Source organism: Zootermopsis nevadensis, unplaced genomic scaffold (assembly GCF_977971745.1).
Source record: "Zootermopsis nevadensis isolate Lab colony 2312 unplaced genomic scaffold, Znev_1.0 Znev_ptg000030l, whole genome shotgun sequence".
Lineage (NCBI taxonomy): Eukaryota > Metazoa > Arthropoda > Insecta > Blattodea > Termopsidae > Zootermopsis > Zootermopsis nevadensis.
This window is the reverse complement of record NW_028259162.1, coordinates 19046333-19072813: the sequence shown is the minus strand read 5'-3', so window position 1 is coordinate 19072813 and position 26481 is coordinate 19046333. Positions and strand designations below refer to the sequence as shown.

Here is a 26481-nt window from a genome sequence, read left to right as displayed (position 1 = left end):
ATTATTTTCAATTTTTTAATATTTAACAGTGGCATTGTATATAAAATATTTAGATGTTTTTCATGACAGTTATACGGAATTTGGTATAAAAAAATTAATTCTGACTTCGTACGGTCACTATTATGTTAATCTGAATTTAAGACTGTAGAGGCATAATCTAACAAAATCACTTCTTTTCACAACTCTTGGTCTAACTTACAAGCTTGTTCCACATTTAGTCAAGAGGTTTGCGTGTTATCACTTCTATCTGATAAGCCGTACTAAAAATGGACTTCAAAATATTTCTTCTCTTTCTGCACTATTCGCTTTTGTAAATGTATGTACTAATATATTTGTGTCACGGTGGTCTAGTGGTTAGAACGCTGGCCTTGTAATAGTGGGGTCTCGGGTTCGATTCCCGGCGGTGCCCGAATTTATAACTTGTGTTGGGCAAGGCCATGGTCTAGGCAACACGGAGTTTTCCTCCGTGGCATCCCAACAATTACTCCATTCACACACAGAAGAAGGCAATAGCAAACCACTTCTGGATCATCTGCCAAGAACGTATATGAACAGGTCCCAGTCCGAGAAAAGGATGGAAGGATCCTGTTCATATGGACCTGTCGTCAGACAGAACACTAAATAATAATAATAAGAAGCAATTGCATGACTTCCACAATATAAAATCAAATCACGTAAGCAATTTTAATTTGAAAATATTTCTTCCAATTTCAGCAAACTCTATAACAGCCATCTTAGCAGGTTCTAAGAAATTCAAAGATCTAAGACTCTCAGAATAATACGGATTCTATTGTCATGGCTTTTATACGGAATTTCACTATACCGACAGACGAAACCCCAAAGCCTACATTTCGATACACGACAAGTAAAGGTACCGTGAAGAGCAAGCTTCTGGTTTGAATTAACGTCTTCGTGTGTAATTCGTGTGAGCAGCAATCAGCAACTTCATTTCTGTGGAAACACAATAAACAGTCCAATTTTCCTTCGAACTACTACATTCGCCAGGGAGTCTAACCTCACACAAATGAAATTCGATTGCCTCTGCTTTCCTGGAGTCACCGACGCTACATTAAAGACAAACGAACGTCGTTATTAGAAACTTGCTGTAGTAACGCCATATGTGTTTAATTGTGAAATCCACCTCAGTGAATGCAACATTACAGGCAGTCAAGAATATGATTCAGTAGCGAGTATAATATATGGAAATGGCCTTACCATAATGTACAACTACGTGTCATAATTTCATAATATATCCTCTGTTCAAAACAACGCCCGTCATTAACACCGATTTAATGCCGGTCCAAACAGTTGCGTTTCATTACAGTGTCACTAGAGCGAATTAAAAAGTCAATTATATATTAATATAATATCAGGACGCCAGGTCTAGAGGTTAGAACGCTGGCCTTGTAATCCTGGGGTCTCGGGTTCGATGCCCGAATTTATAACTAGTGTTGGGCAAGGCCGTGGTCTAGGCAACACGGAGTTTTCCTCCTGGGGCTTCCCCGGTTTCTCCGTGGCATCCCATTCACACACAGAAGAAGGCAATGGCAAACCACTTCTGGATCATCTGCCAAGAACGTATATGAACAGGTCCCAGTCCGAGAAAAGGATGGAAGGATCCTGTTCATATGGACCTGTCGTCAGACAGAACACTAAATAAATAAATGATGGCCACGGTGGTCTAGCGGTTAGAACGCTGGCCTTGTAATCCTGGGGTCTCGGGTTCGATTTCCGGCGGTGCCCGAATTTAACACTAGTGTTGGGCAAGGCCGTGGTCTAGGCAACACGGAGTTTTTCTCCTGGGGCTTCTTCCCCGGTTTCTCCGTGGCATCCCAACAATTACTCCATTCACACACAGAAGAAGGCAATGGCAAACCACTTCTGGATCATCTGCCAAGAACGTATATGAACAGGTCCCAGTCCGAGAAACGGATGGAAGGATCCTGTTCATATGGACCTGTCGTCAGACAGAACACTAAATAAATAAAATAAATAATAATATGAGGTGTCTTTGTATGAGTTTCTTGGCAGCATTGCCTTATGGTTCTCCATTTTTGTTTTCATTTCAGGAGATACTAACAAAATATACGAGGGAAATTTGAGGTTCAAATTTATCTGTTTTTTGCTATTTCCCACGTATTTCGAGTACGCTTGATGTACTCAAGAAATGTAAAATTTTGAAGCTATTTTTGATTTATCCTGGGGGCTAGACGCAAAGCATAGATCACTGTAACCCTTATTTCAGACAAATATTTGTATTGTTTGGAGTAACGAAATACAAGGGAAATATAATATACGCCTAAATGTAGCGTAATATATTTGCTGTGTGGAAAGTAGAATTATAAGCACTAAAAATAAAGATTAAGTGCAGTGATAATAATTGACAATTGGAAACCCTGCATATACAGAACTGGAGCGTCCTGGATTTTGTAACACTTCAGAAGCTTATTGCCAAAGCACAGCTTCTCCTCAGAAAAAAAACGGACGACTAATCTCACAAACTTATCAAAACAGATTAGCGTATTTTTAAACTCTTCGTTGTGTGTTGCTTTGTCATGAGGATCTGATAAAATTTCTTACAAGAATTTCTCTCCTTTATATAGTTCTGAAGATCGCTGTCATATTCAGAAGACTCCGAAACAGATTAATCCAGTCCAAACACTCGCACCATTTCACCTAAAAATCAATTTTCATGTTATCCTCCCATTTACGTCTAGTTCTCCCAAGTGCTGTCATTTATTGTTCAGTGGTTAGCACTCCTGCGTAGCCATAATATTCATCTGCGAACCTCGTATTTTGGAACATTAAAATTTGTTGAAAATTTGAAGCGTATTTTACCCTTTTTCCGGGAGTGCTGTGTCCATATTATGTGTAAGTCCATGATGTCTCTCTCAGTGCGCTCTTTGGAGTGAAGCTAAGAACCATCCACCTCTATTTCGATGACGAAGGAGGCAATGTGTGGTGCTCATCACACGGGTAAAGTATCACCTTCAAATTATTTAATGATTAATACAAATTAAACTCTATGTCCTATGTCAATTCATACTCATTCCAAGAAAATAATTAAACATTAATTCCACAGATAAATATAACGTCTGACTACAATAAGCAACTTACCATGAAAATGGAAAGCTACAAACAGAACTACGGATCATTATAATATATTGCATTAAATATCTAATAGTTTTTAAAATATTTTAAATTGATAAAAACCTGAAGACGACGGTATTACCCGTCGAAACATGTCGTTTTAATTAAAAGCGCTAAAAAATATAATGTAAAATCGTATTTACGATTAAGAGCGCTAATATAATATTTTACACAACAAAATGTTTTAATATTATATAATTTTTTACAACACTAATAAACTTCAAACGTTTGTGTATAGACTGTACAAAATAAATATATTTAAACTCTGCCTTTGTTATGAATTGCGTCATCTTTAGACCAATTAATAAATTATATAATTATAGAAATTAAGCTCTGTCTTTACCGACATGTTATTTTGTTATGAGTTGTATCACTTTTGATTCTTTGTGATCCTGTGATAGTTTATGATTCTGTAAGTTAGTGGCCATTTTAAGCGAGGTCCATCTCAACACGACACGGAACATCCTCTGATTACGTGTGGAGAAAACCAGCAGATATGGCGCGTGGCTGGTGAAGGTGTACCTACGTATTGAACAGGGATAATCATCTAGTTTCCAGGCTAAGAGGGCGCTAACCAACGTCTTACGAAATGTTACAAGGTGTCGTGGACTTGTCGACGAAAGGAAGACACCACTCGGAAGACCTAGGCGTCTGTGGAAAGATAATATTAAAATTAATCATAATGAAATAGGGTGGTAAAGTGTGAACTGTATTTGTCTGGCTCAGGATCGAGACCGGTGACAGGTTATCGTAAACACAGTATGAACATTAAGGTACAATTTGGCTGCACGCGACAGAGACAAACGATTGAGGCAGGCGACAGAGTTACGAGACTGAGACTGGTCGCTTCCTGTCTGCTCTCTGTACAATCGTATGAAGTACAATTACGAGCGCGAGACAGAGACAAAGCACAGGAGACCGCTCTCGGACCAGTAGTGTCTCGCGACGGGCTCAGGCAGCACGTGTGTTGTTGAGTAAAATAATGACAGAAATTAAATTTACTGGTGACCAAGATGAGCAATTGGTAGAATTAGTAGCAGAAAACCGACCACTGTTGGATCCTGAGGTCGAGTTTGTATGTTTTTTCTATTAAACTGAGTACGTAACCAAACTGCTTATGATTCAATCTGAAATAACTCCTGAAATTATCTTCTTCTAATGATAAATGATTCTTTATTAACAGACAGAAAGATCCTTCTTCGCGTCTGGTTTTGAATATTGAACTCATAGGTTTTCTTTGTTTCTTTCTCAACAAATAACACAGCAACACATCATCTTCTTCTTATTCTTCGAGTAACCTTTTTAGAAACATTTTTGTACTCATTTTCCACAGAATATGTGCACGTATGTCTCAGCAAAACAAAGAAAACAAACACTTTGCCGCATGTCTCGGTCGTCACCTCAAAAGTGTGTGGCGATGCGTCCGTCTCCCGTCTCTGTCGCCTGCCTCGGTCGCTTGTCTCTGTCGCGTGCAGCCAAATTGTACCTTTACGGTTCAATAAAATCGAGAAATGTATTGGCTATCTCAGCGATTATAGTGATAACCTAATGTTTAATTATGAGTGTAATAAATTGTATTGGAACTGACGAAACAGATAAACCACTGAATAAAAAAGGAAAAAAAATCTGCGAGTAAAGCAGGGCTTGTCCCGGTTTTTAATTATGCGTCACCCTATGGAGACGTATGGGGAAGTGGAGGTATACATCCACACACTCTTAACACTGTTACTTCTTTCTTTGATAGATAATTTTAGTAGATTGTGCCTTGTTCTTGTCATCGTTTCTTAATATCCATTTCATGTGCGTGCAGTACAGAACTGTCAGTAGATTAGATTTTCATCCTTGCTGTCTGGCAGTTCAATTGACCATTAGTATATTTCCAGAAGCCACATGAAAGCCTTGGATGTCGGGGTTCGACGCATAGACATTTCCCCTCCAAGGCCAAACGTCCTCACCAACATTGTGCAGAATGTCTGTGGTCTGGCTTCTCTACATTATTAACTGTTGCTCTGCACAAATGACGTTCTGGTTGGAAATCTGCCTGGAGAACTATACAATTTCATACAAAGGCTATGTGACACTTTTCAAAACCAGAATGTCCTTGCAAAAAAAGTCAAAGTCTCTCATTAAAATAATTATTATATTTGTTTGCCGTCAAATCACAATAAAATAGTAAGATAAAGATAATTAAAATGATTAAAATATCATCTTATGTTCCATATCGAGCATTCGATTTACATCGGAACATTCACAACATGTTTCGGTTTATCAAACCGTCATCAGGTGTAAATTATAAACTTTTAAACTCAAATTACAATTATTTATAGTTTTACAATTTTATACCTCAACAATAATGTTATATTAATAATATCTAAACACAACTTCCAAGAAATATACTGAGAAAGATGATAACATTATGAAATTGTAAAAACTATAAATAATTGTAATTTGAATTTAAAAGTTTATAATTTATAGTCTAGAGGTGATAATTCGTGCCCAAGGTTCTAGGTTTGCGATCCTCCTACGCTGAATTGTCTGTATTTCTACACTCTTCTTATATCTGACGTAGTCAAATGTTCTATAATGTGGACAACACTAGACATTTGCAGTCACTTGAAACCAAAGTTAAACAGTAAATTAAAAAGTTTATTCTCATAGGTATGGAAACGCATGAAATTTAACTGGAAATGAAATAAGATCAAGAAATTGTTAGGGATTAACATAAATTACTTTTCAATTACATCGAATATTATGGTTTTATGTGCATTTATCTCTTTTAGCTACAGAGGTCCCAAAATAATAGTTAACGTGGCTGGTCTCCTTTATTTAGAAAGTCTAATCATAATATTACGAATTAATGTTGATGACTGTGAATCTGCCTGCGTGCGAAAGACAACTACATGAAATGTGGACGTTTACGTAGGCCTATATGGTTGGTCTTTACGCTCCAAGAAATTTGCAACACAAGTTGTATTCGGTTAGACGGACAGATAAATATCTTATTTTCTTTATTTCCGTATTAATACTCCTATTCCGATATCTTCCCGTCTTTTTCTTGGCATTTTTGCCTTCCTCTCGTGTTTTAAGGTAGGCTACTGTCCCGAAATTTACCTGCAGAGACTGAGAAAAACCACGAAAATCTCAGGTTAATCGGTCTGTTGGCCGAGTTTTGAACCCGAAATCTTTCTAACGCGAAAGAAGTACGCTAACCGATCAACTGCGACTTTTGGTACATACTTATCGAAAGCATTTTCTTTTCTATTAAATTAAATTTAAAAGACTTAGGCACTTAAATGTATGATTTGTTGTTTTCTAGTGAAGAGACCTCAGTGTGAAAGTTATTACAAATATTGGTTCACTGATACATGAACTGGCACAAGGACACCGACCATACGTATCACGTGATTCTAGGCTTTTTAAAATTAAATTATTTGGTTATTCCGTCAAATCACAATGTATTTAAAATAAGATAATTAAAATAATTAAAATATCATTCTTTGTTCCATATCGAATAATCGATTTACAATTGGAACAGTTACAACATGTTTCGGTTTTATTAAACCATCATCAGGTGTAAAATTATATTAAATTTAAAACTCAATTACAATTTTTTACAATTTTTTCGTAGTGTAGTTTTTGGAGGTCGTGTCCAGATATTTTCATATAATGGATCAACTTTATTGTTTGAAGTGATGCTTTTGATGTGAAGTAAATGATTCAAAGAAACATTATTGAATATGGATGAATATAGAAAACAATTAAATAAATAAATAAATAAATAATTCGATATGGAACAAAGAATGATATTTTAATTATTTTAATTATCTTATTTTAAATACATAGTGATTTGACGGAATAACCAAATAATTTAATTTTAATTTAATAAATCACAATATGACGCAACTACACTATTCTAGGCTTTTTATTCACTTCTGTCCAATTTAACCTAAAACTGTGTCACTTCATCTGTCTTCTGAGCCTTCGCATGTCTGATGCAGACCATATATATTTAATTTTGCTAATGGAAGCTAATTGAATGCAATTTAACGCAGCGGAACCAGAAATGTCCGTACCACTATAGTGGCGCTGAAGTCGCAGTCACCTCTGTTATTTATCACGCCACTACGAAATCATTGTCTGCAGTGAATTTAAGTGAGAACAATAGTTTCAAATCCCTGCACATTCTAAATTTATTTCGCATTTACAAAGCTCACGCATTCCTGACTACCGAATGTACTATCATTTTTAAATTATTACTTTAATTTGACGTAAATTGACAGTCAGAGATTTATCAAGGTTACAAATTATGATCTCTCACTAGGATCTAACCCATAGACCTGCAACATCGCAGTTTCCGTGCTTATGGCAGACCTATGATTCAATGATTCTTCCATCTTCCCATTTGTGCCTTACTTGAATATTATTTACTAACAAATGTTTGCAGCTAAAGCTCTCATAAACCCATTTTTCTGCCCAATAAATTCTTTGGGCATTATCTCTTGGGGAAAGGTCAATGGAACCGTGAAGTTGAGGGCTCAGCTAAAACTTTAATTTTACTACGAACCTTCATTGTGTCTTCGTATTGAATGATTATTATCTAAAACCGTAATATACCTTTTGTTTTGTATAAGACATGACCTGTCACATCATGGAAAGATCATAAAGATTGAGGGTATTTGAAAAAAATGGTATTGAAGAGAATTTTTGAACCTAAGAGGTACGAAGTGAAAGGAGTTTGGAAAACATGGCATACTACTGAATATTCTCTTCACCAACTATTACGACTATTAGATTAACCCTTTGAAGCCGAAGATCGTCTGAATATTATTTATGAATTCAGTCCGTACCGCGAAGAAAACACTACACCTCACCATTACGAAAATCAGCTGGTTAACCCTTTGAAGCCGAATCTCGTCTTCATAATATTTACGAATCCAGACCGTACCTCGAAAAAAACACTTCACTTAACCATTAGAAGTCGAATCAGGCGGTACCACATAAGATTTAACAAAAGAACATCCCGGTCAAAGCCTTAAGGCAACTAGTTTGGGCGGTGCATGTAGGGCGAATGAGAGAATGAAAAATTCGTACAATAATTTGATCTGTCCGTCAGATTTTTTGGGAATCGATGGACGGATTGGCTCAGAACTTAGTACGTGTAGAGAACAGACCAAAAATGGAGTCTAGCCTGTACATATAGTTAAATAGATAAACACAAAAGTGAGGTTTTCTGGCCATATCAAGTTGAAATTGACTGGATATCTGTTTTAAAGTTTTCAATTTATTTCTATAATTCTTGAGTAAGTGACTATTATAACCTATATTGTAACAGACAGGAATGTTTCAATGCTTCATCCACATGTTTATTTTATTATTCCGTGAGAGCTGCTTTCTAATTTGTAAGTAATCAGTTCACGCGTGCGAGATACTTTCTGCTAAGTTCTGGTCTATTAAATTTCTTGCAAGAGACGTCTGGTGCCATGTTTTGTCATTTCCTTCAGTCTCGCTACTTTTCTTATGTTTCTTTTAATTTAAACAACATTAAAAAAAAAACTTGTCGAGGTCAGGACGAGTGAGGTTTCTGCTGGTACTATATTTAACTTATACACATCGCTGAAGAAGCGAATTTACATGCTTCAGGCTTAAATTGTCATCTCCAGACCATGAAGGTACATCGGCATCTTAGATGTTCCGAGTTACTTCACCAGTTAATAGAGCAGATAAAATGAACACTACAATGCAATGAAACTGTTGTGAACAACAGTTGAAAACGTAGTCCAACTACATCAATGTCTTCAGCGAGAATCTAAAAAAAGTAGGATAACTCAAGCGATTAGGCATCTGGCTTTTTTGTTCTGAAAATACATCCAGTATCTTTATTTTCTTGTGGTTTTATTCAGTACATCCGAGCAATACCTCGTAACAGGCCACGACTGAGTCCCTAATTTCATCCATCTCTTCGCCCAGGAAGACACTTCTGTCAGTGAGAAGTTTAGACAAAGAATGAACATTAAATGTTTACAGTCAACTATGAATGGTGTTTTTTAATTAAAACATCTTTAAAAGACGTGCTGATGATCAATGTTAGGCTGCCGACAGCTGGTCGGTAAGAGTTCGATTCTTGGGTAACCGTGTGAGAAGTTTTCTCATGGTCTGTATCTTAACACAATATCAGCCTTCAGGTAAGTAGATCCCAGGTACTGGCTCGTCGAGTGTAAAGTATCAACCTCTTGTAGTGTGGGATAAACATGCCCGGTATGACTTTATTACAATACGTCTACACACAAACTTTAGACTCTGTTTAACACTACTGACAACGTCTGGCATCCTTAGTCCATTTGTGATATGTCTCATCTTACTGAGAGTTACCGCTGTGAAGCATTAGTTATCCTTCAGAAATTGTACGTGAGCTATTACCAGCGTGATATGTGTTCATAACGTCACAGAGAGAAATGAATTTCATGTCGAGAATACAGAAGTGTGATAATTCCCTTCCACAGATGTAATACTGCAACACAGTCGACTAACTTAGACAATAACTAGCCGTTTAATGACGCTGTTCCAACTGCAGAGGAAACAAAAAACTGGATACTGGAATATTTTCATTGACAGTTGGGGCACAGAGCTTTAGAGAGTGGCGGTCTAGTGATATTCAGTCACTCCCCTCGAGGAACTGAGGAAAACCGGGCTTAGATTCAAGCCAAGATAAGTTAACTGACGGAAACCTGCTATTCCCCTCGTGTTCTCTCAGACGAAACACGTTATGGTGGTTCAGTCTGCGTACCACCTGACACCCCATGAACACATGTTCAAGGGTACTCGCCGGTGCAAGGCGTTACACCTGCTGGGGTCATGAGGACGAAGACAGGGGTAACCAACTTAAGGTGTATAAAGTCTGAATATTCACGAGTGTCCTTTTGCGTCTACATACGGATCAAACTTTAGTACAGGACACCAGTGTCTTTGTTTGTGCAACTGTTAACACTTCCATGGACCTCAAGTCCTTGGAAGAAAGGTTAAACATCGTTGTGGGTTTGAATTTGACAGTGATTTAACTAGACGACAAGGGATGATAATGTTGCGTCATATTGTGATGATTATAATTGTTTAATTTTAACCGTCTAATCACAATAAAATATTTTATTAAATATTAAAACTACAATTAACATTTAATATTTAAAATATTTAAAATATATTAAAATGATGCTTTTTCTATCGAACTGTTCGATTTACAATTAGAGCATCATCTTTTTCACGACATGTTTCTGTTTTCAATGAACCATCTTCAGGTGTATAATCGATATAAATTCAAATGTAATATTCTAAATGCAATCCTTCGTCAGATGTCCATTAAATATCGAAAAGTTATCATCTTCTAGATCAATTGTACTTTGTTATCACATTCAATGTTGTTTCGTAAATGAATGTCGCGTATAGCGTGATCTTGCGTGGGTAAAATGTTTGTAGTGGTTTTTTATAATCGGTCTGTAAATTAAATAATAATGTTATAAAGACTAAATAAATATTAGAGATAGAAAACAAAATAATATATTGAGAAATTTTAATTTAAAAACATACCATAAATGAAGAGTGGAGGAGGTTCGTCCGTCTAGAAGTAATGTTGTGTTGGAACTGAATAGGTTCGTTATTGATCGTGGTTGTTTGTAGGTGGGGTAAGTGAAAGTAGGTTGTTGGGGGGTGGAGTTAAGTGTTTGAAGGGAATTAAAGATCTTTAAGATCTAGAAGAAGATAACTTTCCGATATTTAATGGACATCTGATGAAGGATTGCATTTAGAATATTACATTTAAATTTATATCGATTATACACCTGAAGATGGTTCATTGAAAACCGAAACATGACGTGAAAAAGATGATGCTCTAATTGTAAATCGAACATTTCGATAGAAAGAGCATCATTTTAATATATTTTAAATATTAAATGTTAATTGTAGTAATAATATTTTAATATTTTAAATATTTAATAAAATATTTTATTGTGATTAGACGGTTAAAATTAAACAATTATAGACGACAAGGACATACCAGTCACTCACAAAATGTACATAATATAAGAATCTGCAGCCATAGCTCAGTCGTGGGAGGCTCGTTTCTTAAAACGTTATACACCGTATGAGAGTGAAACTCGTGTTAACTGAAAGGAAGGTTCCTTACTCCTCGTCCCATCCCTTAAAATATGAAAGAACACGAAATCGTATACAAAGAAAATGTGTTTCGGTGAGTGGTCTCTGTTTCTCTGTTGTTGTCTGGTGGCTAGAGGGTTATAACAAGTTTCATGAAGCAACTCGCAATTTTATCATTTGGAAACCGTTCAGTGTGTGGAAATTTCTAAGAGCGTCTGGACGATTTAGAGGCTGTAGAACATTTGTCAACAGAATATATGCCCAGAATCATAAGACTGTTATAAAAAAATAAATTTTATTATGTCGGTAGGTTTTATTTTAAGAGAAACGTAGGAGAATAATGGGCTATCTCCCTATTACAAATAAATAGGGATTATACTATGCTTTATACTATCACTGTCTGCAATCGTTGAACGGTCAGAGACGCGTAGGATCTAGGACCCCTAGAATAGAATGGCTGTGGGTTCGAAACTCCTTGGGACATAGATGTAACCATGTCAACCTCTGCGATGGGCCAATCATTTGTTTATGTAGAATTAATTGTAAATACCAGCAATAATTATAATATTATTATTATTATTAATGTTCTGTCTGACGAAAGGTCCATATGAACAGGATCCTTCCATCCTTTTCTCGGACTGGGACCTGTTCATATACGTTCTTGGCAGATGATCCAGAAGTGGTTTGCCATTGCCTTCTTCTGTGTGTGAATGGAGTAATTGTTGGGATGCCACGGAGAAACCGGGGAAGTCCCCGGAGGAAAACTCCGTGTTGCCTAGACCACGGCCTTGCCCAACACAAGTTATAAATTCGGGCACCGCCGGGAATCGAACCCGAGACCCCAGGATTACAAGGCCAGCGTTCTAACCGCTAGACCACCTCATCTTATTATTTATTTAGTGTTCTGTCTGACGACAGGTCCATATGAACAGGATCCTTCCATCCTTTTCTCGGACTGGGACCTGTTCATATACGTTCTTGGCAGGTGATCCAGCAGTGGTTTGCCATTGCCTTCTTCTGTGTGTGAATGGAGTAATTGTTGGGATGCCACGGAGGAAAACTCCGTGTTGCCTAGACCACGGCCTTGCCCAACACAAGTTATAAATTCGGGCACCGCCGGGAATCGAACCCGAGACCCCAGGATTACAAGGCCAGCGTTCTAACCGCTAGACCACCTCATCTTATTATTTATTTAGTGTTCTGTCTGACGACAGGTCCATATGAACAGGATCCTTCCATCCTTTTCTCGGACTGGGACCTGTTCATATACGTTCTTGGCAGGTGATCCAGCAGTGGTTTGCCATTGCCTTCTTCTGTGTGTGAATTCGGGCACCGCCGGGAATCGAACCCGAGACCCCATAATAATAATAATATTTACAGCCGTTACTACTAAGCCTACAGATATTGCCAACATTCCATTGTACTGCTTTTATCTGAGATATTTATTTACATTGCAAATATTTTTTATTTTAGACTATGTTGGTTACCGGTTTCACAGAAAAGTGCGATCAGACCGCATCCCAAACCAGCATAACCAAATTCTCACTGTTTCCTCATATTGTCAAGAAAACCATTTAAATGTGATCCTAAATTTCTTGCTGTAATGCCCTAAGTGATCTTTTTTTAACAAAGTACAACTTGCATTTTCTTCGTGCTTGCTACATGTTCCTCCCATCCCTTCAGTCGCGATTCAGGGTCTGATAATGTTAGGTTTATCAACATACTTCTCTTTGCAGCGTATTATATTCAATTCGTTTTTATTTAAACTTCTATAGGTTCAAACATTCTTAGCATTCCTTCTAAAAATACTTTCAGCTACTGTGTGTGCGATTTCAGGTTCTCATGGCAACAAGAATGAAAATGGCTGTCTTCTGGGATAACGAACCGTGTAGTCTTGAAGATATAATCTCTACTGCCTCCATCATCAGGGTGATGAAGCAGTAGGCCCCTCTGAAACATTTTATGTAATCTGAAAGTTCATTACAGTGTTTACAAGAACCCTCCACGGGCTCCTACTCTGAACCAGATGAATCCAGTCCATACAATATCATTATATTTTTGTAAGATCCATTTTTTAATATTATCCTCCCACTTACGTCTAAGTCTTCCTAGTGGTCTTTTTTATTTTGATTCCCCCCCCCCCCAAAAAAAAAAACGTATGCATTCTTATTTTCTCCCATGCACTGTCAATATTATCGTCCTTGATTTTATCAGTCTCTTTTTTGGCGAGGAGTACAACTTTTATGAAGCTGTCATTATGCAAAATTCTCAAGTCTCCTATTAATTCATCCCTCATAGGTCCAAACATTCTCATCAGAATCCTATTTTAAAACACCATCAGTTACGTTCCTCCCTTATTGTCAGAGACCAAGTTTCACACTCACACAGAACTACATGCAAAATTATAGTTACGTATATTTTAAATTTTAACAGCAGACGAGAAAATAAAAGTTCTGAATGAAACAAGCATTACTCCAATTTAATCAACTCTTAATATACTCATAAATAAAATTTAGATTTGTTTCTGTTTTTCCCAAATATTTTAACTTTATCACATTTTTTTTAGAGAATCCATTAGCTACATTTATGTTGTGATTTTGCATTTTATTCTAGTGACGAGACATCAACATATAGTTAGTTTCCTCTGTGTTTACTTCTAGACGATCCTTACTGGGGTCAATTAGAGCTTTTGTAATTTATTTGTGGTATTTATGTTATCCCCCAACAGATTTACATTATCAACATAGACCGGAAGCTGATGTGCCCCATTCAATTTCAGTCCCACCTGACTTTCTTGAACCTTCCTAATGTATGCGTTCTAAAGCAAAGTCGATAAGCGTTGGTGATAAAGGATTTTCTTTGTTTTAGACCATTCTGAACAGGAAACGTATCAGACAAATGATTAAATGTACGGACATTACTAGCAGTTTCGTTTAAACACATTTTAATAAGTCTAACTATTTTCGTGAGCGTATCAGACTCAATGAGAATGATGTACGATACTTCTCTTTTAACTGAATCATGCCCTTTCATGCTTTACAGGTATTTTACTAATTCTCTGTTTACAATCTCACACTATATCTGTGGATTTTGCAGTAAATATAACATGGAGTTGCAGAACACTTTTCTGCTCCTTGCTAGGCAAAGAAGAATTGTGTTTAATAAGTTTGGTTAACTGTTCTAGACGTTGGCCAGCGATGAGTTGTACGCATGCGCAGGAACTCATTCCAAGCGACGAGCGCGGAGCGGCTGCACATTCGTGTAAGTTGTGGGATGAAACGGTTGTGCTTCGGAAGTAGTTGCTACGTCAGCAAGTGTGACGATACGAATCATATAGGTGGTTGTGTTTCTGTGATAATGGTTCTCTTGTGAGTAGAACATCAACAAGTGTTTTACGCACAATAATTGTATGTTCAGTGATTAGTGTGGCAAGCATTTTGTTTTCAGCTGAATTAGAAAATGCTGGAGGGAAAGCAGTCGTCTGTTGCAGTAACAACAGTGTTGATTCTTACCATCGCATTACTTAAAGGTAACAAACTGTTATGCAGTGTATGTAATTTCTATTCCACCTGTTTACTGCAACATTAAATCTTTAATGGCTATTCACTGAAAGGTTTATGTTGTTACACGGCAAGAAAACAAATGAAGGGTTTGACTATAGCTTCGAACTGTGTGACCTTGTAAGCTGAGTAGCAGTGACGAAATGGATGCCATAGCTGGGGACTGGAAATCATTCTGGAGAAGGTTTAGAAAGGCGGACATAAGATAGATGCTGTGTGATGGATTTGTGAATACATTTATGTTCTGGGGCAGAATCCTTCATTTTATTTGTGCGATGAAAACTTTGGGCTCGAGGTGCGGGGTAGCAGTCGTGAAACGGTAGAAGTTCGATTATCGTTTTGTGGTGTGTGGGCGCGCGGTCGCGTTGTGGGCAGTTTTGGCGGTTAAATTGTTCACTCTTTTTCAATATTTTCTTCGTACACGAAGAGACTGAGTTGTAAATTTTAGCTAACAAAAATGCAGGTTTCAAATTAAACGTCGTACAGCACATTCTTTTTTTGGAGTCATAATTCAGGGAATAATTTTTCCGTTAGTCAGTTGCAGGGATTCAACATGAAGTTGTTAACCTCTTTATTGGAGAAAATTATGTGCTGTATATAACCTATGAAATATCCGGGCCCTTTCAGAGTATGTAATTCTCAGCGACCACTTCCAAATATAATACGGTAATGAACACTTTCAGGAAATGAAAAGGTAAATTTCTGCTTTACATGATGGCTGTCTGGGGGCGTGGGTGTCAAGGTTCTTTCCTTTATAACCTCTCCATGGAGACGGACGTGATGATCAACCCCCTATGGTAAATATATGTACCACGCGCTTAAACATTTAATAAGTTTGCATTTTATTCGAAGAGTGTTTATGTTTCGAATGGTTTCTTTAATAAACCGTGATTATTTCTTTGCATGATCATTGTAATGGAGAGCCGTTGTGCTTTCTTTGAGGTTCGAACTGAATTATTAAATATTTTTAGATGAGCATAAAAAATTCCAGCACTAATCAGGAATCGCTCCACTGTATTCCATTTCGACACTACATTGAGCTGTGACGTGTTCTGGTTTTATATAGTGGATAATGCACATAGAACGGAACTTGGGACGAGATGGCGACTGAATTCAGTGAGCGTGATAGGTCATGACGAGACATTAAGGTCCGTATTTTGAAAAATGGATACGACTAAAATAGCAGACCAGAGTTAGTCAGGTTTTTATCAGATTTTATTGTCATTATTTCGGTATTTTGGTGTATTTTAGTGCCATTCATTTAATTGGTAGGATAAAAGTTTCATATTACAAAACGTTTTGCACACCGTCGTAAAGTCACTACTGGAGTCAGATTTATGTCCGTCTCCAAGAAGACAGCTTGCTCTAATAACATTTGACTTACCGAACACCAAAGAAATGTCTAGAAACGCGTACATACATGTTGACTCTAAAACAGTGGCAACTAAAAGTCCACCAAATTCCGTAGAACAGTAAAAAGAGTTTTTTCAGCTGCTGTATTTTTTCCCATTTCGCTTTCAAGTCGAATAGAGCAGCGGTGGTTGATTTGCATTCGGAAGGTGCCCGGTTTGAATCCTCGTAATTCTCTGAGTGATATGTTGTCTACCTCAGCCATTTCGGTGCAATACAGCTACCTCCCCCCCTCCCCCCCCCAGTTCACCCTTCGTAATAATTCTGTCATGACGCGGAAACATCAAATGTAACATTAAACTTATGTTTTTAAGAGTTGATATAATTGCGTCATATTGTGAATTAAAATTTAATTATTCGTGTTTTTTCCGTCTAATCACAATTGTATATAAATAAAATTTATACATAAGATATTAAAATATCATTTACATACTTGGTACAACTTTTTACTACATGTTTCGGTTACATCGAACCATCTTCAGGTGTAAAGTTAAAAGTTAAAAATTATAATCTTATGAACTAAAACTTAATTACTGTTGTTGTGTAACTTCTGATGATGTTTACTGCCAAATTCATTGGAATGAAGGTATATTTTGAAGTGATAGTGGTTCAGTATTGGCCGAGGAAGAGCGCGGATATGTCTTGAAGGTATTCAGAAGTACTAACGTATCCGAGGAGAACCTGAAGATGGTTCAATGTAACCGAAACATGTAGTAAAAAGATGTACCAAATAGGTAAATGATATTTTAATATCTTATGTATAAATTTTATTTATGTACAATTGTGATTAGACGGAAAAAACACGAATAATTAAGTTTTTAAGAGTGTTGAGAAGTGAAATTACATCAAGTGGCTTTTATTACGTATTTTATTAAATGAGGAAGACAAAAGTCATTCGAATTGTATGATCGCAACCAATTAGCAATATGGTATTAATTCTTGATAAAAGCGAAACAAAATTTTTGCGTTAGTGATTGGTCCGGTGGTAAAGTAGAGGTTTTAAGCCAATGTTAGCTCGCGGACCGTACTTTAAGAACCATTGAATTGTGAGTATAAAAAAATAGGTAGCGTACCGTCTCAGGTGTCAGACTGTAGGCCTACCCCCGAAGCTGGAAAGTTTATTCAGCGCGAATTGAGAAATGATTAATAGCTCCTCTGACATGACAATCGATCACATCTCATGTTTACTTGTGGATTTTGGGAGAATACATGTACACGGTCTAGAAGCACTGCGCTCTGTGTCTTGAGAATTAAGTATCCTGGAGTGAAGGTAGAAATTCGGAAGTTATAAAATGAGATATGAACTTCGAAAGTTCAGTTTTTTTATTTGTTGACTTACCAGCTGTATCGGAAATAATTTGGGAAGAAGCTGTCTTCGTCTGTTTTGAAGGAGTGGTCCAGTGCGGAAGTCCAAAGGTTCTAAAATACGTGGCTGGAGACCGATGTGGGCAAGTTGGCTTTGTGTGCGGGTTACCTCAATTTAATTTTCTGTTATTTCTGTTTTGTGTGGTATAAAGTGTGAGCACTTTATAAAAGATGCTAGGGAGATGATAAATTATGTGAATCACCATTGTAAGCAAGAAGAAATGTAGAAGAAGCTGATTTTATTCATTTCGCGTGCACAAATTATTCCGACAATTGCGTGGAGCCTCTGATACGTGTAGCCTTTTCAGGCCTATTAACTCGTTTGTTATTTAGACTAATTAATGGAAGACTAATTTAGAAAAGGTCTCATAATTTTTCGTGAACGTGATTTTCCCATAATGGGAATAAAATATGTACGTACAGTTTGGATCCGAGCTTATTAACCGTGCGGGGTGTGATAGGGGAAGGGGGGGGGTACAAGGAAAATCCGAAAGCCAATCAGGAGACCTCATCTTTTCCAGTGTACGTAGCCATTATTCGCCCTGAGCAGTCCTTTCGGCGTGAAATACAGTGGCAGCCTGTGACATTGTGCAATCGTAGAGTCAGCCCAGAGATCACAAAAACCCTAATGCCCCCCCCCCCACCCCACAAGTGACGGACCGCCGTTGGTCAAAAATGTGTGTTAAAGGTCACCATTCTGCTTCAGTTGATTTGTTTTATTTGTCTGTGGAAAATGAGAAAGTGAACCACTGACTTTCCTGAAGCGTCTGTTTGTTATGAGAGATTACGAACGAAATAATTCGTACAAAATTTAATTTCTTCCTTTCGTGTGGTCCAACAATCCTTGAGTTGTAATTATAAAATTAATTAACTCGTTTTATATTGTGTGTTGAGTTTTTAATGGACGTTTTATGATGCACTGAGTCAGTACGAAAGTACGTTTTTGCAACTGATTCTCAAATTGTGATCCGTCGTTATTTGAGCATCTAGGATTTTTTGTTTTGTTTCTTAGGGTGCTTAAAACCAGTTTTGAAAAACCGATTTACCTGCCACGGTGGTCTCGCGTCCTGCTCGAACATTGAGATCGCGGGTTTGTATCCCGCTTTAGACGTAATGTATGCACACGTTTGCCTTGGTCCATCTCGCCTCTGAGTATTCGCACCAAATCTTTAAGAGGTATTCATAGTTTCGGAATTAACTATGGAATCGGACGGGGTAGACCAGTGGTATTCAACCTTTTTTGTTCGCGTACCCCCAGATATAATTTCTCTTCCAACTTTATACCCTCAAAGTTGGTGTATTATTCAATTTATACATATTATATAATCTACATCTAAAATAAATTAAATAAATTACATTACTGATTATTCAGTGTTTATCATAAAATAATATATTTTTTTAAAATGTCACGTACCCCCTAAGATGTCTTGGCGTACCCCCAGATATAATTTCTCTTCAACTTTGTACCCCCAAAGTTGTTGGTGTATAATTCAAGTTATACATAGTATATAATCTACATCTAAAATAAATTAAATAAATTACATTACTGATTATTCAGTGTTTATCATAAAATAATTTTTTTTTAAATTTCACGTACCCCCGGTTGAATACCACTGGGGTAGAGGGCCTAATCCATGTCAGCATAAGGAGCAAACCGTATTGTGTTTACGTGGTATGAATGACAGATCGTTCTTTGCGACATCTTTGCTTAAAACCCAAATGCCAGTAAGCGAGCTCACTCTTTGTGATGTTTACGTATTTCTGGGTTTGGTCATGAATGTGCCGTTCGTCTATAGTCTCTTGTGACCCCCAGTATAGTCTGATTTTTTAACACGTGGGGCAGATAACTGTACATTAATTAGCACACAGCGTCTTCTATTCAAATGTTGCCAGCGGTTTCCGTTATCGTATAAAATAAAAATAGGCATATTTTTGGAAGACGTCTGTGTAATGACGTAATGAAACTTCTGGTTCTATGAAAGGCGGAGAATTTCTTGACGTCTGAGTGTATCACCAGGTTTTGAAGATAGGCAAGGTAGCAGTGGTAACCGTCACCTGTAGGCAGGATTCTGTCGTGTAACTAATATAAAATATTTATCTCAGACGGTGTACAGTGACGTATTTCGTGTCATGCGATTGGAAGGTCGTGATTTATAATTTAACTTTCCCCTCAATGGCTGCATTGTGCTTCACCGTTTTGTTTATAGGCAATAAATGAAGTTAAGAATTAATGAGGGATGCGTGTGATAATATGCAAAGAATGCGTTCGGAAAATATCTGCTCCAATTGGACCTACACGTGTTTATTTTCAGAGTTCTGGTTCGGAGATTACAGGGACGACCACTTTTAAGAGCCCACGTGGGCTGTCAGCTACGGTAATGACACGAAAGTCATTTTATTTCCTATTTATTTAACAACGTTTTATGAATCTTAAAACGAAGAACTGGAAAGGAAAGTGTCTCGTCATTTGCCACGAACCCTGACGTGAGCCCAGAATCGAACCCAATACCTCCCGCAGAATCTCGTATTTGAGTTCTTGTTGATGTGTCCTAGATGTTTGAGGCAGTATCCAACCTGGTCTTTGGGCTGAAATACGAGGAACAAATACGTAATTCGTAGGTCGTGACAATCCTCCACTTAACTGATTGATTCATTTGAATAAAGTGTACGTGAACACCGGAGATTTATGGGTAAATTTGAGTGTTTTTTTTAGCTTGGCTCATCGTTTGGAGCAATTAAGATGTTTATAAATTAGTATTCTATTGTAGTGTATTACTTTAATTGCATTGGAAGTTCGATATCTTATCTTAAGGAAGGAATACGGACTTGAAGGTGTTTGAGAACAGGACGACGAATATGGAGAATATTCGGACACTAGAGAGGACGTTGGCAGTAAAGTCTGTCCCACTATACGCCATGTAGGCGCTTGGGGGGAGTGGAGGTATAGCTCCTCTCTTCCTTGACCTCGGCACTAGATGGGGGTGAGTGGTCAGCATCACGCCCCGGCCGGCTTTACCCCCGGGAAAGGACCCCGGTACCCATTGTAGAGGAGGCTGGGTGGGCCCCAGAGCCGGTCTGGACGCAGAGGCTAGAGGAAAGATCCTCTGCCCCCGTCGGGGATCGAACCCCGGCCGTCCAGCCCGTAGCTAGTCACTATACTGACTGAGGTATCCCAGCTCATGGACGTTGACAGAAGTATTGTGAAAATTAGGTAATGGAGAGGAATGCGGAATGCATACATTTCAGTTTGAGAACCTAGACGTAAATGGAATTGAGGGACCCAGGGTGTGAGGTCAGGGCGTTTCCAGTGACGCGCTGATGTAGACACTAACATACAGCCGGGTTCTGTGAAACACCGGGGTGTCGTACTCCTGCTCCATGAAGTTGGTTGAACTGCATTGAATGCATGAATCTTAGTTATGTGTTGGTCTGTAGTTCGTATCTTGCACACGTTTGTACGACTGGTCGCATTTTGCAGTTTATCCCGTTGGGATTGAGCCGATCTGATTAATTGGCTAATATCAATTAGCAAAATACAGTCTGTGTTAAAGATATTGCACCTACAGACTTTATTGGGAACAGAAATACGTCGGGCTGAGGGACTGTCCTTGAACTTAAGACGGACAATAGAAGAGTAGTCTCTGATAGACCTAAACAGTGGAACCTTGAGGCACTCCACAGTTCGAAAGATTGTGGAATCAGTCAATATAACTGGAGGTAGTCCAAAATTGCTTTGCTTACGGAGAAGCCAGTATAGTGACTGGCTACGGACTGGGAGATCGAGGTTCGATCCCCGACGGGGACAGGATTTTTCTTGTAGTCTCTCCGTCGAAACCGGCTCTGGAACCCACGCAGCCTCCTGTCCAATTGTCGCCGGGGGTCCTTTCCCGGGGGTAAAGCCGGCCGGAGCGTGAAGCTGACCACTCACCCCCATCTAGTGCCGAGGTCAAGAATGAGTAGCAGCTACACCACCTCCCCCCCCCCAAGCGCCTACATGGCGTATAGTGGGACAGCTTTTTTACGAAGAAGAATATTGTGAAGTACATTAAAAGCTTTACTTAAGTCAGAATTGGGTTTTTATTGACTGCTAACGGAAGGTACAAGATGAGTAACCAGATTTGTTGCTGTGGAGTTGAATTTACGGAAACAGTGTTGAAAAGGATGGAGTCTATCATTGGAAGAAATTATACAGAAATAGAACTTTATAATTAATATCAATGGTACTGTTGGCTTTTTTAAAACACTTGAACACATTTTTTTTTCATAATGACAGAAATGTGACACTAGTTAAACTCAGATTAAAAGTATCTGTGAACAGATGAGTAAAATGTAACAATCCTTAATTACTGTCGGTAGAATTCTGTCTGATTCAACACACTTGGAAGGCCTTCGGCGCTCAGTCGCCTTGCTCACTTCAGGCTGACGTGCGTGTTCAGTATGCTGGATGGAGCAGGTTCACGTTTTCCGTGTCCTCCGGGCTGGAGACAGGCGTTTTTGTTTCGGTCAGGCACCAAGCCTCCGTGGAGCCGGCGTAGCTCTGTCAGTATAGTGACTGGCTAGGGACTGAGCGACCGGGGTTCGATCCTCGACGGGGTCAGAGGATTTTTCCTCTAGCCTCTGCGTCCAGACCGGCTCTGGGGCCCACCCAGCCTCCTCTACAATGGGTACCGGGGTCCTTTCCCGGGGGTAAAGCCGGCCGGGGCGTGATGCTGACCACTCACCCCCATCTAGTGCCGAGGTCAAGGAAGAGAGGAGCTATACCTCCACTCCCCCCAAGCGCCTACATGGCGTATAGTGGGGCAAACTTTACTTACCAAGCCTCCGTGCGTCATTGGCCCCCGCCAGGAGCATGTTACGGGAATTGAGGAGCCCGTGGATGGAACCTGGGTTTGACTTTGTTCTGTTGTTTTTAGAAATTTGGATTAATCAACGATGTTCGATCCGGAACCATACATTTCAGCTGCTGCTAGCGGAACTGCCAGATAGGTGAAAGGATTTGTTAGTGAACTTTACCTCTTACTTTCACTCTACGTGTAGATGGAGTTTACGTTCACGCTCCGTGCATGCCTTTATTGCATATTTCTATTTGTTTCTAGAATGTTAATTCTAATTCGTTGCAAAATGTACGTAAATATTGTGAATGTTAATGTCGGTTAATTTTTGATGTGAGTTACAATTTGTATGTTTTCGTTGCAACGGAATTGAAATTTCAACGTGCACACATTTTCTTTAGTGCGTTTGTCATGGGTCTGTAAAGGAACTGATTATTAATCATTGGTTATAAATATTTGGGTTTTGAAGAAAGTTTAGTTTATTGGAAGAAAACATTGTAGTGCGTTTTTAATAACGGAGTGATAATCGATGTTAACATATCAACAAACGCGGTCGAGTGGTTGGAACTTCTTCTTGGTATTCGGAAGATGTCTGGACCAAATATTGACCCTTGAGATCTGTTACCCTGACTTAGGTTTCTTTGGGGTTTTTCTCAGTCCCTCCGGATGGCGGAATAACTCTTAAAATATGCCACGATCGTTTCATTTACAGCTTCTTTCAATTAATTACGTATTCATTATTCATTACATTCCTTGACGCCTTACTTTATTATACGAGATATTGGCAAATCGTTAAATAACTTGAGAAAAGTATTTTAATTCGGTGTAATGTCACACGTATCTTTAAAATGCGTTTCTAGTGGTTTTACATACCTTTGTGTTCATTTTATAAGCTAATTGATACAAATATACGTATTGAACATGTAAAATGTACCACATCTTAGTGTCTTTAATCTATTTAAGAGAAGATCTGCAAAGGATTTCAATCTATATGTCCTCACGCCTGAGAAATGCCACTTAATTGGGGACACAATCCAAAGCTCTTGACGTCTTAAGTGACACTGCTCAGGGATTCACACTCTGTTTTTGATAAAACAGATGTTTCGTAATCTGAAAACATTAAATATTGTAGCTCTTCGTAATTTAAACACGAAGATGTGATGTGTTTTGGATTTAAAACTGACAACATAAGTATACGTTTCCGTGAGAAACGCGGGACAATTCTGGAATTTGTCTTCCCAACAGCGTCGTATAAATACGAAGTAACGCAGAGAGCAGTTGTGAGTTGAAGCTGTGGATTCTCGAGTGGGAGGCAACTACTACGCTCCGCTAGGTTTTTTTTTTATTGTACCAGAGTCACTGAACTGAGTATCACAGCAAGTCATGCAGGGTTGCGTCGTATCATGGACAGGTAAAGCTCTTTTTTTCCCCCGCTGTATTTGCCGCCGTATTAGGGCCCACTTTCCATGACACGCCCCAACGTGTGTGTTTGAACGGTGCACGGTGGTCTAGCGGTTGGAACGCTGGCCTTGTAATCTTGGGGTCTCGGGTTCGATTCCCTGCGGTGCCCGAATTTATAACTTGTGTTGGGCAAGGCCGTGGTCTAGGCAACACAGAGTTTTCCTCCGTGGCATCCCAACAATTACTCCATTCACACACAGAAGAAGGCAATGGCAAACCACTTCTGGATCATCTGCCAAGAACGTATATGAACAGGTCCCAGTCCGAGAAAAGGATGGAAGGATCCTGTTCATATGGACCTGTCGTCAGACAGAACACTAAATAATAATAAGATGAGGTGGTCTAGCGGTTAGAACGCTGGCCTTGTAATCCTGGGCTCTCGGGTTCGATTCTCGGCGGTGCCCGAATTTATAACTTGTGTTGGGCAAGGCCGTGGTCTAGGCAACACGGGGTTTTCCTCCGTGGCATCCCAACAATTACTCCATTCACACACAGAAGAAGGCAATGGCAAACCACTTCTGGATCATCTGCCAAGAACGTATATGAACAGGTCCCAGTCCGAGAAAAGGATGGAAGGATCCTGTTCATATGGACCTGTCGTCAGACAGAACACTAAATAATAATAAGATGAGGTGGTCTAGCGGTTAGAACGCTGGCCTTGTAATCCTGGGGTCTCGGGTTCGATTCCCGGCGGTGCCCGAATTTATAACTTGTGTTGGGCAACGCCGTGGTCCAGGTATCACGGAGTTTTCCTCCGGGGGCTTCCCCGGTTTCTCCGTGGCATCCCAACAATTACTCCATTCACACACAGAAGAAGGCAATGGCAAACCACTTCTGGATCATTTGCCAAGAACGTATATGAACAGGTCCCAGTCCGAGAAAAAGATCGAAGGATCCTGTTCATATGGACCTGTCGTCAGACAGAACACTAAATAATAATAAGATGAGGTGGTCTAGCGGTTAGAACGCTGGCCTTGTAATCCTGGGCTCTCGGGTTCGATTCTCGGCGGTGCCCGAATTTATAACTTGTGTTGGGCAAGGCCGTGGTCTAGGCAACACGGAGTTATCCTCCGGGGGCTTCCTCGGTTTCTCCGTGGCATCCCAACAATTACTCCATTCACACACAGAAGAAGGCAATGGCAAACCACTTCTGGATCATCTGCCAAGAACGTATATGAACAGGTCCCAGTCCGAGAAAAGGATGGAAGGATCCTGTTCATATGGACCTGTCGTCAGACAGAACACTAATAATAATAAGATTCTTACGCAGAATCGCTCACCTTCAGCCAAGTATTCGGGAGGCTTCGTGCCGTACAAATGAAGTGTTCTGGTAACACAAATTGCTGCCTCTGAATTAGCATATTGGAAGTGATTAGCAGCCTGTCTTGTTTGTGGAAGGGAGGCGCAGACATTTTGTTGACGTACGGAGAATTAATTCAGGAAACTAGGAACATGAGACAGGTTCTGATGCCACTCTCAGTTGAAGGTCAATAGGCCAGCGGAGGGGTGAGGAGAGGAGAAGGGAGTCTGCATGTGGAGATACACCAGATTTACTTAGCGTGTTTTAGTCCTGAATTAACTGCTAGATGTAGGGACGTCCCAGTATGCCTCGACGTAACGAGTCTGCGGTACTTTGCCGTTCTTTACTGACGTTCTCAGCCAGAAGGACGGCGATACTGAGTGAAGTTTTCCTTACCCCATCCGTGTAAATACTGGAATGGTAGACGGCAGCACAAGACCATGTCCCCCGGCATTTTTTCTGTGCGTCGTCGTTATCATCAGTAATTTGTCATTTGACAAGGGTAAAATTACAGCTAAAGAATATTTACTACTTCAAAGTCTGTATTTCGTAATTATCAGTTTTGATATCCCGGAAATGCTTGCTACTTCTGAGTTCGGAATATTTTGTCTTCCCGTCTGATTTCTAAGAACCTGAAAATTAAAGTATATAAAACAATAATTTTGCCTGTATTTGTATGGGTGCGAAACATGGTCTCTCACTCTGAGGGAGGAACACAGATTGCAGGTGTTTGAGAATAGGGTGTTGAAGAGGATATTTGGGCCCAAGAGATAAGACAATGGGAATGGAGAAAACTACATAATGATGAGCTTAAAATTTTTTACTCAACCCACAGTATTGTCAGGGTGATTAAGTTATTATAAGTTTGATATATATATATATATATATATATATATATATATTATATAAGTAGTATACTGACTAGCTACGGACTGGGCGACCGGGGTTCGATTCCCGACGGGGGCAGAGGATTTTTCCTCTAGCCTCTACGTCCAGACCTTCTCTGGGGCCCACCCAGACTCCTCTACAATGGGTACCGGGGTCCTTTCCCGGGGGTAAAGCCGGCCGGGGCGTGATGCTGACCACTCACCCCCATCTAGTGCCGAGGTCAAGGAAGAGAGGAGCTACACCTCTACTCCCCCCCAAGCGCCTACGTGGCGTATAGTGGGACAAACTTTACTTTGCTTTATTATTGTACATATTATATATTTGAAACATTAGTTTTCACATTGGAGACGGAAAACAAGTTCTGAAGTGAAGT

At 39.1% G+C, this 26481-nt stretch overlaps 2 long non-coding RNA genes across 6 annotated transcripts in view; one reads left to right on the top strand and one right to left on the bottom strand.

Annotated features, from left to right (window-relative positions):
• Nucleotides 1–3392: 3392 nt before the first annotated feature.
• On the bottom strand, nt 3393–10776 carry LOC147872207 (uncharacterized). Its single transcript, XR_015537757.1, has 2 exons — nt 10729–10776; nt 3393–3801 (listed from the first exon to the last, which is right to left on the bottom strand). It is a non-coding gene; the product is annotated as an uncharacterized LOC147872207 (long non-coding RNA).
• Nucleotides 10777–14533: 3757 nt separating this feature from the next.
• The window catches only part of LOC147872206 (uncharacterized), a 481048-nt gene continuing 469100 nt past the window's right edge, over nt 14534–26481 (top strand). For all 5 annotated transcript variants that reach the window (XR_015537770.1, XR_015537771.1, XR_015537769.1 and 2 more), the window contains exon 1: nt 14534–14821. This is a non-coding gene — a long non-coding RNA (uncharacterized LOC147872206). The remainder of the gene's footprint in view (nt 14822–26481) is intronic.